General features: G+C 48.7%; 1 pseudogene; it reads right to left on the reverse strand.

Annotated features, from left to right (window-relative positions):
- Window positions 1-464: 464 nt before the first annotated feature.
- On the reverse strand, window positions 465-3,898 carry LOC138102325 (zinc finger protein 154-like; annotated as a pseudogene).
- Between the last annotated feature and the right edge of the window lie 11,392 nt (window positions 3,899-15,290).

Below are 15,290 nucleotides of genomic sequence, written 5' to 3' on the forward strand. Positions count from 1 at the left end.
AAGCCACATGGCCCAGCCAAGATCACCAAAACTCTCTCAGAGACCACCCCAAAAGGCCCCTCCAAGCACTACAAATGCCCTCAAGAGCCACAAAAGCCCCTCCCAGTCCCCCAAGGAGCCCCCCAGACCCCCTCCCAGCCCCCATGGCACTGACCAGGACAGGCTGGAGGACAGGAACATCCACAGCCCTGAGCAGCTCAGGCACTTCAGCAGCGATTTGGGCACTTTGGAGGTCACACCCCAAAGGGAGAGACCCAGGGCAGGGACTGGGTCAGCCAGCTGGAATTCCTGGAGAATAGATGGGCTCAGGTGGACACGTTCTCACAAGTATGAGGTTGTGGCCCCAGTCTGCCTGGCTTCACAGCCCCACAACACTCAGATCCTCCCGAATATTCCTCTGAACCCCAAATTCACTCCCAAATTCGGGTAAAATGGTGCCGCTTTAGATCTCTTTGTTTAATTTTTTATTTCTACCCCAATTTTGGTTGTTTCAGTGGGATCAACACAGAAATTACTTAGGCTGTAGAAGATCTCCAAGATTTTCCAGGGTTGCTTGATACCACCAGAAGAAACAATTAAAATTTTAGGGTGTAAAGGTAAAAAATCAGCTCTTCCCAATGAATTTCCAATGTTGATCTGAGTCCCGATGGATGTTCCTGCCCCTGCGTTCACCCAGGTGCGACCAGGGATCCAGGAGAACGTGGAGAGCACCAGCCAGGGGTCTTCCCAACACGGATCACAGGGAATGTGGGCCACCAGGGCTCTGCCAAACGTGGGTCCTCTGATGGAAGATGGAGCTGGAGCAGAGGACAAAGCACTTCCCACAGTCGGGGCACTCGCAGGGCTTCCCTTAGCGGTGCCTCCGTTGGTGTCTGGTCAAGTTAGAGCTTCTGAAGAAGCTCTTCCCACACTGGGGACACTCGTAGGGCCTCTCCCCAGTGTGGATGAGCCGGTGCCTGATGAGGGTGGAGTTTTGTTTGAAGCCCTTCCTGCATTCGGGGCAGCGGAAGGGCCTCTCATCCGTGTGAATCCGCTCGTGCAGGAGGAGAGTGGAGCTGGTCTGAAACCTCTTCCCACACTTGGAACACTCGTAGGGCCTCTCCCCAGTGTGGATGCGCCGGTGGACGATCAAGGAGGAGCTCCTGGAGAAGCTCTTCCCACACTGGGGACACTCGTAGGGCCTCTCCCCAGTGTGGATGCGCCGGTGGGTGACGAGGTGGGAGTTTTGTTTGAAGCCCTTCCTGCAGTCGGGGCAGCGGAAGGGCCTCTCATCCGTGTGAATCCGCTGGTGCAGGAGGAGACTGGAGCTGGTCTGAAACCTCTTCTCACACTCAGGACACTCGTAGGGCCTCTCCCCGGTGTGGATGCGCTGGTGATTGATCAGGCTGGAGCTGTACCTGAAGCTCTTCCCACATTCCCCACACTTGTGGGGCTTCTCCCCATCGTGAAGCTGCTCATGAACCACCAGCTCTGACCTCTGGCTGGATCTCCGGCCGCCTTCCCGGCACAGGGTGGGTCTTTCCTCCTCAGAGCACCCTGGGCTGCGTTTGCAGCCCCTCCTCCTGCGGGATCTCCGGGGCTTTTCCTCCCTGCTGGATTCCTGCGCCGTGGAGCCGCTCAAAACGGCCTCTTCCACCAGGTTCTGCCGCGGGGATTTGTCCTCCCTGGGCTCCGTCCTCAGCTCCTTGTCTGGGGAGGAAGGACAAGGAGAGGATGGGATTTGCCTCCGTGCCACAGGGAAGGGGAAGGAGATCCCCCCAGTCCGTCCCCGGCAGGACGGCGTCGGCAGCGGGGTTGTCCTGCAGCCGGGGGCGATGCTGGGCTGGGAGATGGAGCAGGAGAGATGGGAAAGGGGCACTGACTTCCTCCTCACCTGCCTGGGGGTCCCAGGGCATCTTCCTCTTCCTCGCAGCCTCCTCCATCTGGCCATGGGTTGGGAATGGGAAATCCTGGTTTGGGGAGAAACAAGGGATGAGTGTGTTGGGTTGGGGCTTCCTCCTGCCCAAGTCCACCTCTAGAAGTCACCGGGTACCTGGTGTCCATAAAACCAACAAAAAATCAAGAGTGACTCCAAAAAAAGCCTCCAGGAGTTCCCCCTTTCCAGTCTCCTCACTTTGGGGTTCTGGGGGTCCCCCTTGTCAGGGCTGCTGGGGGTCCCGTGGGTCCTGGGGATCCCCCTCTCTGGGGTCCTGCTTAGGGATGCTGGGGGGTTTTGGGGGTCCCACAGGACCCATTTTTCCTGATTCTGCTTTGGCTCCCAGAGGTCCCAGGGTCCCCTCTTCAGCCTCCCTCCACTCCAGGCACTTGGGGCTCCCCCCTCTCCTCACCGCCCCTTTTAGGGCTGAGAGATCCCAACCCCACCTCATCTCCAGGCCCCCCCACCCCTCCAGGCTCTTGGGGGTCCCCCAGCTCTGGTATCGTCCCTCTCTGCTCTCCCCACTCCAGGGGTCCCGTGTTCCAGCCCCCAGCTCTCCTGGGGATCCCCAAAGCCAATGTCCAACCCAGCCAGGACCGGGTGATCCTCACATGGACCCCCCAAGACCCCCAAGGGGCAATTATGGCTCAGCTTTGGAGTCCTGCAAGATCCACATATCCCCTGTGGCCCAAAAAATCCCTCCCAGGGACATGCAAGAACATCTGGGGCTCGATTCCAGAATCTGCAAGCTCCAAACACCCCGCCAAAAAAACCCTCCTGGTGACCCCCCGATAGATTTGGGGTGAGCTCCCCCTCCCCGCTCACCTGCAGGATGGGGGGGAAGATGCTACCGGGGCTGGGGGTGCTGCGGACACAGTGGGCGGGCGGTGGAACCTCGTGGTTCTCCAGCTCCTCCTCCTCCTCTCTCCCTCCTCTTCCTCCCACTCCTCCTCCACTCCCACCCTGCCCCCCCTTTCCCACCCCCTCTGCCCCACGGCTGCCGCAGCACCGGCTGCTGTGTGGGGGGAGCCCCCGATCAGCCCCAGGGATGGACAGGGGGGTTGGGGACCCCCCCAGTGCGGATCCCTCCCTTCCCCAGAGCCCCAGGGAATCGCTCCAGGGCTCAGGTGCTTGGGGACAGGGCTGCACCCCTATGGAACCGCTCTTCTGCTGTCCCAACCCCACCTTTCCCTCCCCTCTCCTCCCCTTTCTCAGCCTTCCCCCAATCCACAGCCCCATTCCAGCTCAATTTGGGTGTCCCATCCCCCTCCCGCTTTGCTTGGGGGTCCCAGCCCCCTCTTCCCCTCCTCCTTCTGCACCTTCCCCATCCCCAATCCCCGCCTCCCCTCCCCCGGCCTTGGTTTTGGGGGTTTCAGGCCCCTCCTGCTCACTTTGGGGGTTCCATTCCCCATTTCGCTCCATTTGGGGTCCCAGACCCGCCCCCCTTCTCACCGCTCCCCCCGCGCCCGGGGGGGCTCCCAGCACCACCAGTGCCACCAGTGCGGCCCCAGCTGCCCCCACACGCCCCATGCCCAGCGCCGGGCGCTGCCGACAGCCCCAAAGCAGCCGCGCTGTGCCCTGGGGGGTCCCCAGAGCGGCCCCGCCCCGCACGGCACTGGGAGCACCAGTCCGGACCAGTGCGGAGCGCGGGCGGGCGGCATCAGCCGTGCCCGGGCAGGGCCGGGCCCCGCGGGGCTCCCGCCCGCACTCGGCCCCCGCCGGGACAGCGCGGGGGGGCCCGGCCTGGCCGCCCCCACCTCCCCCTCCCCAAATTCCGCTCCGGGGGGCGCTGGGGGCGGGGGGGGCTCAGCTGGGGCCAGAGGTGCCGGAGCCACGTGTCCCCCGCTGCCAGCACCGCCCCCTCAGGATTAGGGGTGCCCCAAAACTCCCTCGGAGCTGGCGGATACCCCGCAGGCCCCTGAGGACTGGGGTCCCCCCGGCCTCATCATCCCCGACCTTCGCCTGCCTCATCCCAGGCCCCATCCCGCCCATCCCCCTCCGCCACACTTCATCCCACACCCCAATCCACATCCCACCCTTCCCGGGCCCCATCCCGCCCCATCCCATTTCTCCCGGCAGCCGCCACCGGGACCCCCAAAACCCCGCGTGCCGGGGGCTCCCCAATATCCCCCAAGAGGCATTTGCGACTCCCATTCGGAGCCCTGCAAGATCCAAACATCCGCCTGCCCTCCCCCGCCCCACCAAACCCCCTTCCCCAGGAACCAACAAAGATATTTGGGGCTCGGTGCTGGAGTCCTCCAAGCTCCAAAAATCCCCTCTCCCAAAACAACCCCAGGCACCGCCCAAGATATTTGGGGCGAGCTGCCCCTCCCCGGTCACCTGCGGGATGGGGGGAGCGGTGTTCCCGAGGCCGAGAGCTGCGGACACAGAGAGCGATAGATGCACATGGAGGCTCCTCTTCCTGCCCCCTCTGGCCCGCCTCTTCCTCCCGCCCTTCCCCTTTATCCCTCCTCTTCCTCCTGCTCCTGCTCCTCCAGCCGTCCTCTCCCCTCGCTCCTCCTCCTCCTCCTGTTGTTTGTGGCTCCCATCCCGGCTTTGTCTGGCATCAGCCCTGGGGCCGTGCCGTGCTCAGCAGCAGCAGCAGCAGCATCCTGTGCTCTGGCAGCACTCCCTGCTCCTTAGGGAAGGCTTTGGCCTTTCTGCCGGGCACAGACACTGAAGCTCACCCCGACCTGCCCTGCTCCCATTGCTGTCCCCTGGGCGCTGGGCAGCTGCTGGGCCAGGGCAGCCCGAGACACAAAGGAAGCCAAGTCCAGCCCAGCTGCCCGGGCTGATGCAGACGAGCCCCAGGGCCGAGGTCCTGCAGAGCCCCACGGAGCCCTCGGCTCCTGGCTGGGAACGGGCTGTGCTGCGGCTGCCACAGCGGCCACAGCGAGTCCTGGGGCTCCCCCGGCGCCGCTGCAGCAGCACCCGGGTTCCACCTCCTGTGCCAGGCCCTGGCCAGGGGCCAGCAGATCCATGGGCTCCGTGCCGAGGGGGAACACAGCAACAATGGATCGGCTGCAGCCCCCAAGGACCTCGAGCAAATCGTGCAGGAACATCCAGACCTGGAGCTGACGTTTGCGAAGCTGCAGCCGGCAGAGTTCTGTGGCGCAGGAGAGCCGGCACGGCGAGAGGAGACCTGCAAGGAGCTGCAGGAGAAACACTGGTCCCCACACAGGTGCCCTTTGCTCATTTCACCTCCCTCTATTTCCCTGTGATTGTACTTAAAATGTGCTTGAAAAATAAAGTGACTTTTTGAAGGCTTCAATTTCAAAACCATTGCTCTAAACCCTTCTCCCTTTCCCTGTGCAGCTGTGGTTGCTCTGGCTCTCTGCTGCCTGCAGTTGTGCCTCCTGGCAGCTGTTCCTCTGTGTCCAAGGCTTGTCCCTGCCAGTGCAGCCAGAGCCCAGCCCAGCCCTGGGGGCTCAGCCCTGCCCTGCAGAGCCCTCCCAGCCCAGGGCAGTGCCCAGGGGCATCTCCCTGGCAGCAGGGCCTGAAGGGCAGCTCAGAGAGAGGGAGATGCTGCAAGCCAAGGTGCTGTCCTCATCTCCCCGGCTGCCCCACCTGGCTGGCCCCTTCCTTTGCTGGCAGCTCTGCATCCTGCCTGCCTCTGCCTGGCCACACAAAGCCTTGGGCTGCTGCAGGCTCCTTCTGGGGGACGTGTTGCACCCCAACCCTGCCTGGGAGGGAAATTCCTTTCTCCTGGTGTCCACTCTGGGCCTCCCCAGCTGCCCTGTCACAAAGGCCCCTCAGTTCTTTGGGGCCAGCAGTGCCACAGTGGCCCCTTGGTTCTGTCATAAATTAAGACTTCGCCAATTAGCAACAATTTATGATTTATTAATTGTAGCAAGTAGAAAGTGAGCAAATTTACAGCGCTGGGTGACTGGGAGTCTACGCTCCTCCACTGTCACGTCACTATTCTAGCTGGCCCCCCTATTTATATGATTTTACTTCCGTCTTCGTGGATTGCTTTGAACCACTCTGCGCATGTGCCACTTGTTGCTAGGGGGTCTTCTTCTGCCTTCCGGTGGTCGTTGAGGATGAAGGAAGTAGTCTTCCTCTTCTGTCCTCTGTTCGACCTTTTGTTCCTTGTCCATTTTTAGAAGAAGAAGACACAGTATCTGGCATATCATCTTTTTTTTGTTCTTATATGGAAAAAGAGCTGAACACACAGTGTTTGGCATGCCACACTCTCCTGTTATGCAAGCATCTGTACAGCAATACAGTAGTTGCAGAAGCGATACTTAGCAATACATATCCTGAGTACATTTGATTATATATATATATATATATATATTGTTTTAAAGGAAGCGATACTTAGCAATACATATCCTGAGTATATTTGATTATATATATATATATATATATATATTGTTTTAAAGGAAGCAATACTTGGCAATACATATCATGAGTATATTTGATTGGCAATACATATAAGTATATTTGATTACATATATTGTTTTAAAGGCATCCCTTTTTAATAAACAATACAATCTTTCACAATCCCCCCTTTTTCTCTTTATACTCTATTGTTTATTAAACAATCTCATCTTCAAAAGTCTTGATTTTCTTCCAGCAATTTCTGCACCTATTATAACAATCACAATGCATTATACCCTTTTTGCAAAAACACTCATAATTTTCGCGTTCTATATCGCATTCACAGTAATCATTTTCGCTTTTATTTCTTTCATTACGCGCAGCTTCATACTCAGCAGTAGTAGTTAAAATAAGCAATTTTGCTACATCAAATCGCTCCCTAATAAAGTGTAAAACATATTTTATGATACAAGGTCCAAATATAAGGCCCAAAATTAACAAAATTAAAGGCCCGGCCAGAGCAGACAACAAGGTGGTCAGCCATGGTGAAACATCGAACCATCCTTCATACCAAGATTTTCCTGTTTCGCGATCTTTTTTTCTTTGATCTAGTCTTTTCCTAAGTTCGGCCATAGAATCTTGTACTACTCCTGTGTGATCAGCGAAAGAGCAACATTCTTCATTTAAAGCGACGCATAGTCCTCCTTCTTTTAAGAATACCAAATCTAATCCCCTTCTGTTCTGTAATACGACCTCAGATAGGGATTTTACAGAAGCAGCTAAGTTTTGGATGGATTGCTCTATTTGCCCTAGATCTTCATTCACAGCTGTCTGCAAGGTTTGTATTTCTTTACTTTTTATTATTGAGGCTATGCCTGTGCCTGCTCCTACTCCACCTGTTATTAATAATGTAGCTAAAGTGATGGCTGTAAATGGTTCCCTCTTTTGTCTGCTTAGACCTTTTTCAAAATGATATAGTATCTCTTCAGAAGTATGATACATTAGTCGTGGAACAATGATCACTTGTACACAAAATTGGGATTGATTGAAAACATTTAAGGATAAACACGGGGTTATCCCAATGTCCGAACAGACCCACTTAGCCCCTTGCGTTGGTATGATCCATTTATTTGCTTTGTTTTTATACTCGCTAATCCTGGAAGAAGGAATAGTTTTATTGCATAATGATTTGTAACCCTCAGGTACGGTGCCAATACATTTTCCTCTTCCTGTTACTGACTGAACTGTTATTCCTTGAGTATAATTTTGTTGATCGTTCCACGGGCATTCCTGTGGATTTGAACCATTAGACCATCGGACGTTATTTGGCCTTCCAATTGCCTCATAGTACGGTGGCCTAATATTATAGCACAACCAGCATTCTTTTGTTAAGTTCGGTTTAGAATGGTTTAAGACTAAGTACGAAGCCTGCATTAAGTTCCAAAGAGGATCTTTAGGACTTACTTCAAATGGATCATTAAGTTTGCCTTCCACATTGACCCTTTTTGTATCATCTTTAGTACTTATTGTAGAGTTTGATTGCCTAATTGTGATAGTTTCTGGTGTTTTCACTATTGGGGTCTTTGTGGGTTTAAGGTCTCGAGGTGGATTCAAAGCTGTATTTGGCCCAACAGGAAGTAGATCATGTGGTACCTTTTCTTTAATTATCTTAAATATGCTCCCTCTGTCCGCTCCTGGCTCCCAGAATCTAATACCCCAAATTTTCCCTAGTAGCCATGTATCATCTTCAGGGTTTTGAATGGATATTTCTATCCTCCAACAATGGCTGGGGGGTCCACATAAACCCTGAACAGTCCCATCATATCCATGTTTTGGTTGCTTGCACCCTGGTGGTCCCCAAGTTACCTTTATATTTGTATTTCTGACTGGCGTGTTCCAGTCTGAAGCGACAGTTTCACAGCCCCAGTATCCGCAATAAAAATGCCCCGGGTAATTGCAATAAGGCCTTCCTGGATTTGACGCTGGACATATGTAAAAGGCCTTACATTGTGCTTGTCGCTTGGCAACTTGATTACAGCTTTTCCCATGACAGCCTCCGGCGTCTATGGGTATTAAAGAATATAAATGTACTGAGAAATTCCATCGCCCAGGGCTGTGTTGTGTTTGTACCACAGTACTTTCTTGCAAATTGATTAATTTTCATTGCATTGGCTCGTGTGGATTTCCTGCCCATATTGGTAAACTAAGCAAGCATAGGGTGTACAGGAAAAAGAGCATTCCTTTTGAATTACTCTCATGGCGACTCAGCTCCAGTAGTAGCTCCAGTAGTGGGTCTCTCAGGCCTTTTGTGGGTCCTCCTCTGCCTCGCCCGTCGACTGGGTTGCAGCCAGCCACGGGGGTGTTCATCTTCTCGGCAGCAGGGGTCACTGTAAGCCTATTACACCCTTCTGGGAGCTGTAACTCGGCCGCTTAGTCTATTTTTCACTCTTTTTCTTGATATCCCAGGCATCTAAAAGATTTTTTTTACAATGTATTCTTATAATATGGGACTCTAATTGAGCTTCTAAAGCTGTGACCCAGCAATGAAATTCCCCATGCAATACTGCTAACTGAGATTGTTCGGATGACTCGAACAACCCCTCTTTTTCTTCTAACTCCCTAAAACTGGTGTATCTATATCTTTGAGCTGTCCATTCACATTCACTACACCACCAATTATGAAGGATTGGTCTCCGGGTATGGACCACTTGAGAGCATCCTCCGCAATAGAAAACTATAGGTGCCCTACACTTAATTTGGTTGCAATGAGGGCAAGGCTCATACGCAGGCCCTTGTCCTTGTGAGTCTCTCAAATTTCTTAATACCGTAAGTAATTTGGAATGGTTATATGGTGGTTTTGGTAATTGCGAGCGCACTTCTCTTCGTAATTGATTTATCAACGGTGTGAAGATTAATGAAATCTTCTTATCTAGCCTACGAAGATCTATTGGAAGATTCCATATATCAGGCTGATTATTTCTAGTTATATATCTTAAATTTCCTCTCAATTACAAATACCCCGTCTGCACTTAACAATTTTTCACAAGTAATATACAATTAACGACAGCCCTATAACGACGGCAAATCTTATTACACACTGAATACCAAAGGGTAATTTTAGAAATTGTTGAAATAGGGTCTCCACCATTTGCTAAAATACTTATCGTTTCAGCACAAGCTTAGTGTCCCCGGGGGAGCTGGTGATCTTCCACTGAGGAGGTGATACAGGTCCCTTGATCTGGCTTGCGTGAGTCCAGCCACGTTCTGTGGTCCTAACTGCTGTTTCTGTAGTAAGTAAAACAAGATAAGGTCCTTCCCATTTAGGTTTTAGGGTTTCTTCTTTCCAGACTCGGACTAATACCCAGTCCCCAGGTTCAATGTTATGGATCTTCAAGTCCAACGGAGGTCTTTGCATTATTATTCCACGCTTCCACAAGTCATTACGGTGTTTTGCTATTTGAGAAATATACTCATCAATAACCTGGTCACGTATTAAAATATTTGTTTGGGGTCTTTCCATTTGATATGGCATTCCATACACCATTTCAAAGGCTGATATTCCTAGATCGGCTCGTGGTCGTGTTCTCAGTATCAATAATGCCATCGGAAGGCATTTAATCCATGATAATTTGGTTTTAATCATTAATTTTGTCAAGACACTTTTAATTTCATCATTCATTCGTTCCACTTTTCCAGAGCTCTGAGGATGCCATGGTGTATGGTATTCCCATTTGATCTCCAAGCTTTCAATTAAGCCTTTAATAACTTTTGAGACAAAATGTGTTCCCCGGTCTGAATCAATTACTTCAATTACACCGTATCTAGGTATTATTTGTTCTAGTAACACTTTTATAACTTGATTAGCAGTTGCCTTGCAGGTAGGGAAGGCTTCTACATAATGCGTAAGGTGATCTACCATCACTAAAAGGTACTTATATCTCCCTATTTTTGGTAGTTCAGTAAAATCTATTTGCACATGTGAGAAAGGTCTATATGCTATAGAACGTCCTCCAAGTGGTTTCTGTCTTACTTTGCATCGATTTACTTTTTGGCAAGTTTCGCAGGATTGTGTTACAGCTTTTGCCACATTATATATACCTATACAGGCAAATAGTCGCTCGAAATGGTCGACTAATGCCTGTGTTCCCCAATGGGTTTTACTATGTAATTTAGAGAGTGTATCATATGTCAATCCCCTAGGTACTACTTCTCTACCATCAGGTAATATGTACTTCCCATTTTGTTCTTTAGCCCCCATGAGCTGTAACTTCTCTTTTTCTTTTTGGTTAAAGCTAAAACTTTTGTTCTTGCTCGTTTCACAAACTGTAAGAATAGTGTTATAATTGCCAGCTACCCGTTTCGCTTCCTCATCTGCTGCATTATTTCCCCTAATTTGGTAATTTAGGCCCCGTTGGTGTCCTTTAATGTGTACTATAGCTATCTTTCGGGGTTTTTTTAATGCCTTTAACACTCGCCGAATTAATTCAGGATGTATTAATTCTTTTTCTTGTGAATTCATAAACCCCCGTTCTTCCCAAATTTTTCCAAATGTATGCACTATTCCATATGCATATTTTGAATCAGTATAGATAGTTCCTTCTTTTTCTCTTAATAGTAATAAAGCTCTCCATAAAGCATATAATTCACAGGCCTGTGCTGACCAGCTAGCACTCAGAGGCCCAGACTCTACTACTCGAAACTCTCTATTTTCTTTTCTAACTATTGCATATCCTGAAATTCGCTTCCCTTCTACTACTCTTGATGATCTATCTATAAATAGAACTTCTCCATCGTCTAATTCCTCTTCTTCTAAGTCTGGTCGAATTTTTGTCTGTAGTTCAATAGTTTGAAAACAATCATGTAGTAGGTTATCTTCCTCTCCTGAATATAGAAATTCTGCAGGGTTAACTGCCCCAATGGTCTTCAGCGTTAATTTTGAAGACTCAATTAGTATTCCTTCATACTTTAGTAATCGGCTATCTGTAAGCCATTTTTCAGCTTTCTGCTGAAGTACTCCCCTTATATTATGAGGGGCATACAAAATTACTTCCCCGTTAAAAGTGATTCGGTTTGTTTCTTCTAGTAGCAGAGCAGCAGCAGCTATAATTTGTAAACATGTAGGCCATCCTTTACTAACTGGATCTAACAGCTTAGATAAATAGGCTATTGGTTTCTTCTGTCCTGCCCATTCTTGGGTTAACACCCCAAACGCTGTTCCTTCATATATATTTACAAACAGATGAAAAGGCCGCTTTAAGTCGGGGAGACTTAGAACTGGAGCTTGGCTTAAATCTCTTTTTAGATTAGCAAATTTCTCATGGTCTTGGGGGGTCCATTTGGGCAATTTATCCTTAGTTAATTGCTCGTATAAAAATTTGACCTTAAAACTATAATTTTCTATCCATTGTCTACAATACCCAAATAATCCTAAAGCTTGTCTAATTTGTCTCTTAGTGGTTGGCATTGGTAATTCTAAAACTCCTTTAATGCGTTCTGGATCTAAGATTTTCTTTCCCCTAAATAAGTAATGGCCCAAATACTTTACTTTTTCTTCCACAAATTGTAATTTCTCTACAGATACACGTAGTCCTTTCTGAGCTAAAAAATTCAGGAGTCTGATACTTTCATTTCTTACTTCCTCTTTGTTGGTTCCTGCTATCAGCAAATCATCTACATATTGCAGCAATGTATTCCCTGCTTGGACTTGGTATTCTTTTAACAATTCCTCTAGGGCTTGCCCGAACAGGTTAGGAGACTCTGTAAACCCTTGGGGGAGTACTGCCCATCTTAATTGTTGTCTACGACCTGTTTCCGGATCTTCCCACTCGAAAGCAAAAAAGTCTCGACTCTCTTCTGCAAGCGGACAAGCCCAAAAGGCATCTTTCAAATCAATTACACTATACCAGGAATTATGTGGTCCCAATTTACTCATTAGTGTATATGGATTTGCAACTACAGGAAACCGAGTGACTGTTCTTTTATTAATTTCCCTCAGATCATGTACAAGTCTATATTTCCCATTTGGCTTTTTAACTGGTAAAATTGGGGTATTAAAAGGTGACATACAAGGTTCTAAAATCCCTTGTGACAGTAATCGGTCAATTTCTGGCTTCAGTCCCTTTCGCCCCTCCAAAGAGATATGGTATTGTTTTATTCTTATTGGTATATGGGGCTCAGAAATTTGAATCTTTATTGGTGAGATATTTAGCTTACTTATTGTATCAGGAGAGTACCAGACATCGGAATTGATCTGGTTTTGATCTTCAGTTGTCAGGGGGTATGTGTGTACAGTCAATTTCTGATCTTCTACCTTAATTTCTAATTGTAATTCAACAATTAGATCCCGTCCCAAGAGATTAAATTCAGCCTCAGGGACTAGCAAGAGTTCACCTATCCCAATTTTGTTCTCTGTTTCAAATATAACATTTTTTATTTTGTTCACTTTGAAGGGTTCTCCTTTTGCTCCAATTACCTGAACCTTTTCATGGGACTTATGGCATCCTTCAGGTATTTGTGTAATAGTAGATTTTTCAGCCCCTGTGTCTACTAAAAAGGTGAACTCTTGTCGGTGGGGACCCAGTTTTAATTTTATCAAGGGCTCTTGATGACTCCGGTCCCCTATTATATAGAGCCCCTGACTTCCCTATTCTACCTTTAACATCTCTTCGTCCCTGATTCTTTCTCTGCAATTCTTTTTCACATGTCCCTTTTTCCCACAATAGAAACAACCTCCTTGTTCCCTTCTTTCCACTATTGTTCTCGGCGACTTTCTGGGGGTTCTAGGACCTCTAAGTTGCCCCTTTCTATCTTCTCTAAGCGCAGCCACCATCATTCTTACTTGTTTCTTACTATCTTCTTCTTCTCGTCTTACATGCACTTTCTGTGCTTCCCTCAACAGCTCATCTAATCCTCTATCTTGCCAGTCCTCTAGTTTCTCAAGTTTACGTCTGATGTCATCCCAAGATTTTGCCACAAAATGTGTTTTTAAGACTGCTTGCCCCAGAGGACTATCGGGGTTAGCCCCTGAGTATAGCTGGAGGGCTTTCCTCAGTCGCTCCAACCATTCTGTGGGGCTCTCATCTTTCTTTTGCCTTTCGTTAAAGGCTTTACTAATATTCTGGCCACGAGGTACTGATTCTCTAATTCCCTGAATCACTATATTCCTTAAGTCCTCCATATGAGCTCTATGTAATGGATTTTGGTTGTCCCAGTTTGGTTTCTGAAGTGGCCATTTTGTATCTGCTTGGGGGCCTTGTACATGTTGGGCATCCCAGACTCTCATGCCTGCCCGTCTAATCATATCTTTTTCTTCTGTTGTAAATAACTGCCCCAAAATTGACTGCATTTCGTCCCAAGTATAAAGACTTGGTCCTAAGAATTGGTCTACTCTTTCTGCTACCCCCAACGGGTCGTCTAGTAATCTTCCCATTTCTGTCCTCTTAAACTCCCGCAAATCTCCGGAGTTCAGGGGGACAGAAACGTACCCGACCCCAGGCTGGGGTCCTCCCATGGGTACTTCTCTTAGGGGATACATTTGGGGTTGTTCCTTTTTACTCCTAGTTCGTCTCCTAACAGGCGCAGGTGACCCCTGTTCGGAACTAGTGTCTCCCGGTGTTATGGGAGCAGTTGGTGGAATCACCGGTGCTGGAGGTGGAGGGACATATGGAGGGGGAATTAACAAGGTATCATCCTGTTCCCTTTCTTTATCTCTTTTCTTTTCATTTAATTCGTTCAAGGGGAATAGAGTTGTCTGGGGTTTCTCCAGCCACATCTCAGCATATAAGCTCTCCTCTGGGTTAAAAGGTCTTTTATCATTAACCCAGAAGTTTAACTGTTGTCTCACCCATTCTTCATCTGACCCAAAAATGGGCCAAATAACATTTTTCTGTATTTTCTTCCCTCCCCATATTTTAGTACAGTAATGAATCATTTTCTTCTGACTTTTCCCTATTGCTCCGGGAAAGTGTTTCCAATTATTTAACATGAATGAGAGAGGGGTATTCTGAGGCACTATGGGTACCTCCCTCATGGGGGTCGAAGGCTTGCTGCCCTTCGCCCCCATCTTCTGGAATACCTTCACACACACACTCACTCGCTTCCCCTTGTTCCTAGCCCAGTCCCTCGCGGGAGATGGGAAACGTAGTACTTAAGGGTCCACACTCGCTTGGCTCAGTATGTCGAGCCTCTCAATTGCTATATTCCAGGAAACCCAATCCCGCCCGAACGGTATCCCTGTGAATTATCTTCACAATATACTTACGCGTCCTGCGTCTTCGTCCGGACTTCCGTGCACTAAATTTTTATGGGATTATACCGGTTTTCATTTGCTCCACTTTCTAGAATTTAGGTTCGTTGGTAAAGGTGAAGGCGGGCAGCTGTTCTCAAGGCCGAGGAGAACCTCGGGCCGCCTCCCTGGGAGACCGCAGCCCACCGTTCCTTATCCGAGTCACGGCACCAAAATTGTCATAAATTAAGACTTCGCCAATTAGCAACAATTTATGATTTATTAATTGTAGCAAGTAGAAAGTGAGCAAATTTACAGCGCTGGGTGACCGGGAGTCTACGCTCCTCCACTGTCACGTCACTATTCTAGCTGGCCCCCCTATTTATATGATTTTACTTCCGTCTTCGTGGATTGCTTTGAACCACTCTGCGCATGTGCCACTTGTTGCTAGGGGGTCTTTTTCTGCCTTCCGGTGGTCGTTGAGGATGAAGGAAGTAGTCTTCCTCTTCTGTCCTCTGTTTGACCTTTTGTTCCTTGTCCATTTTTAGAAGAAGAAGACACAGTATCTGGCATATCATCTTTTTTTTGTTCTTATATGGAAAAAGAGCTGAACACATAGTGTTTGGCATGCCACACTCTCCTGTTATGCAAGCATCTGTACAGCAATACAGTAGTTGCAGAAGCGATACTTAGCAATACATATCCTGAGTACATTTGATTATATATATATATATATATATATATATATATATATATATATATATTGTTTTAAAGGAAGCGATACTTAGCAATACATATCCTGAGTATATTTGATTATATATATATATA

This window comes from Aphelocoma coerulescens, unplaced genomic scaffold (genome assembly GCF_041296385.1).
Source record: "Aphelocoma coerulescens isolate FSJ_1873_10779 unplaced genomic scaffold, UR_Acoe_1.0 HiC_scaffold_70, whole genome shotgun sequence".
NCBI lineage: Eukaryota > Metazoa > Chordata > Aves > Passeriformes > Corvidae > Aphelocoma > Aphelocoma coerulescens.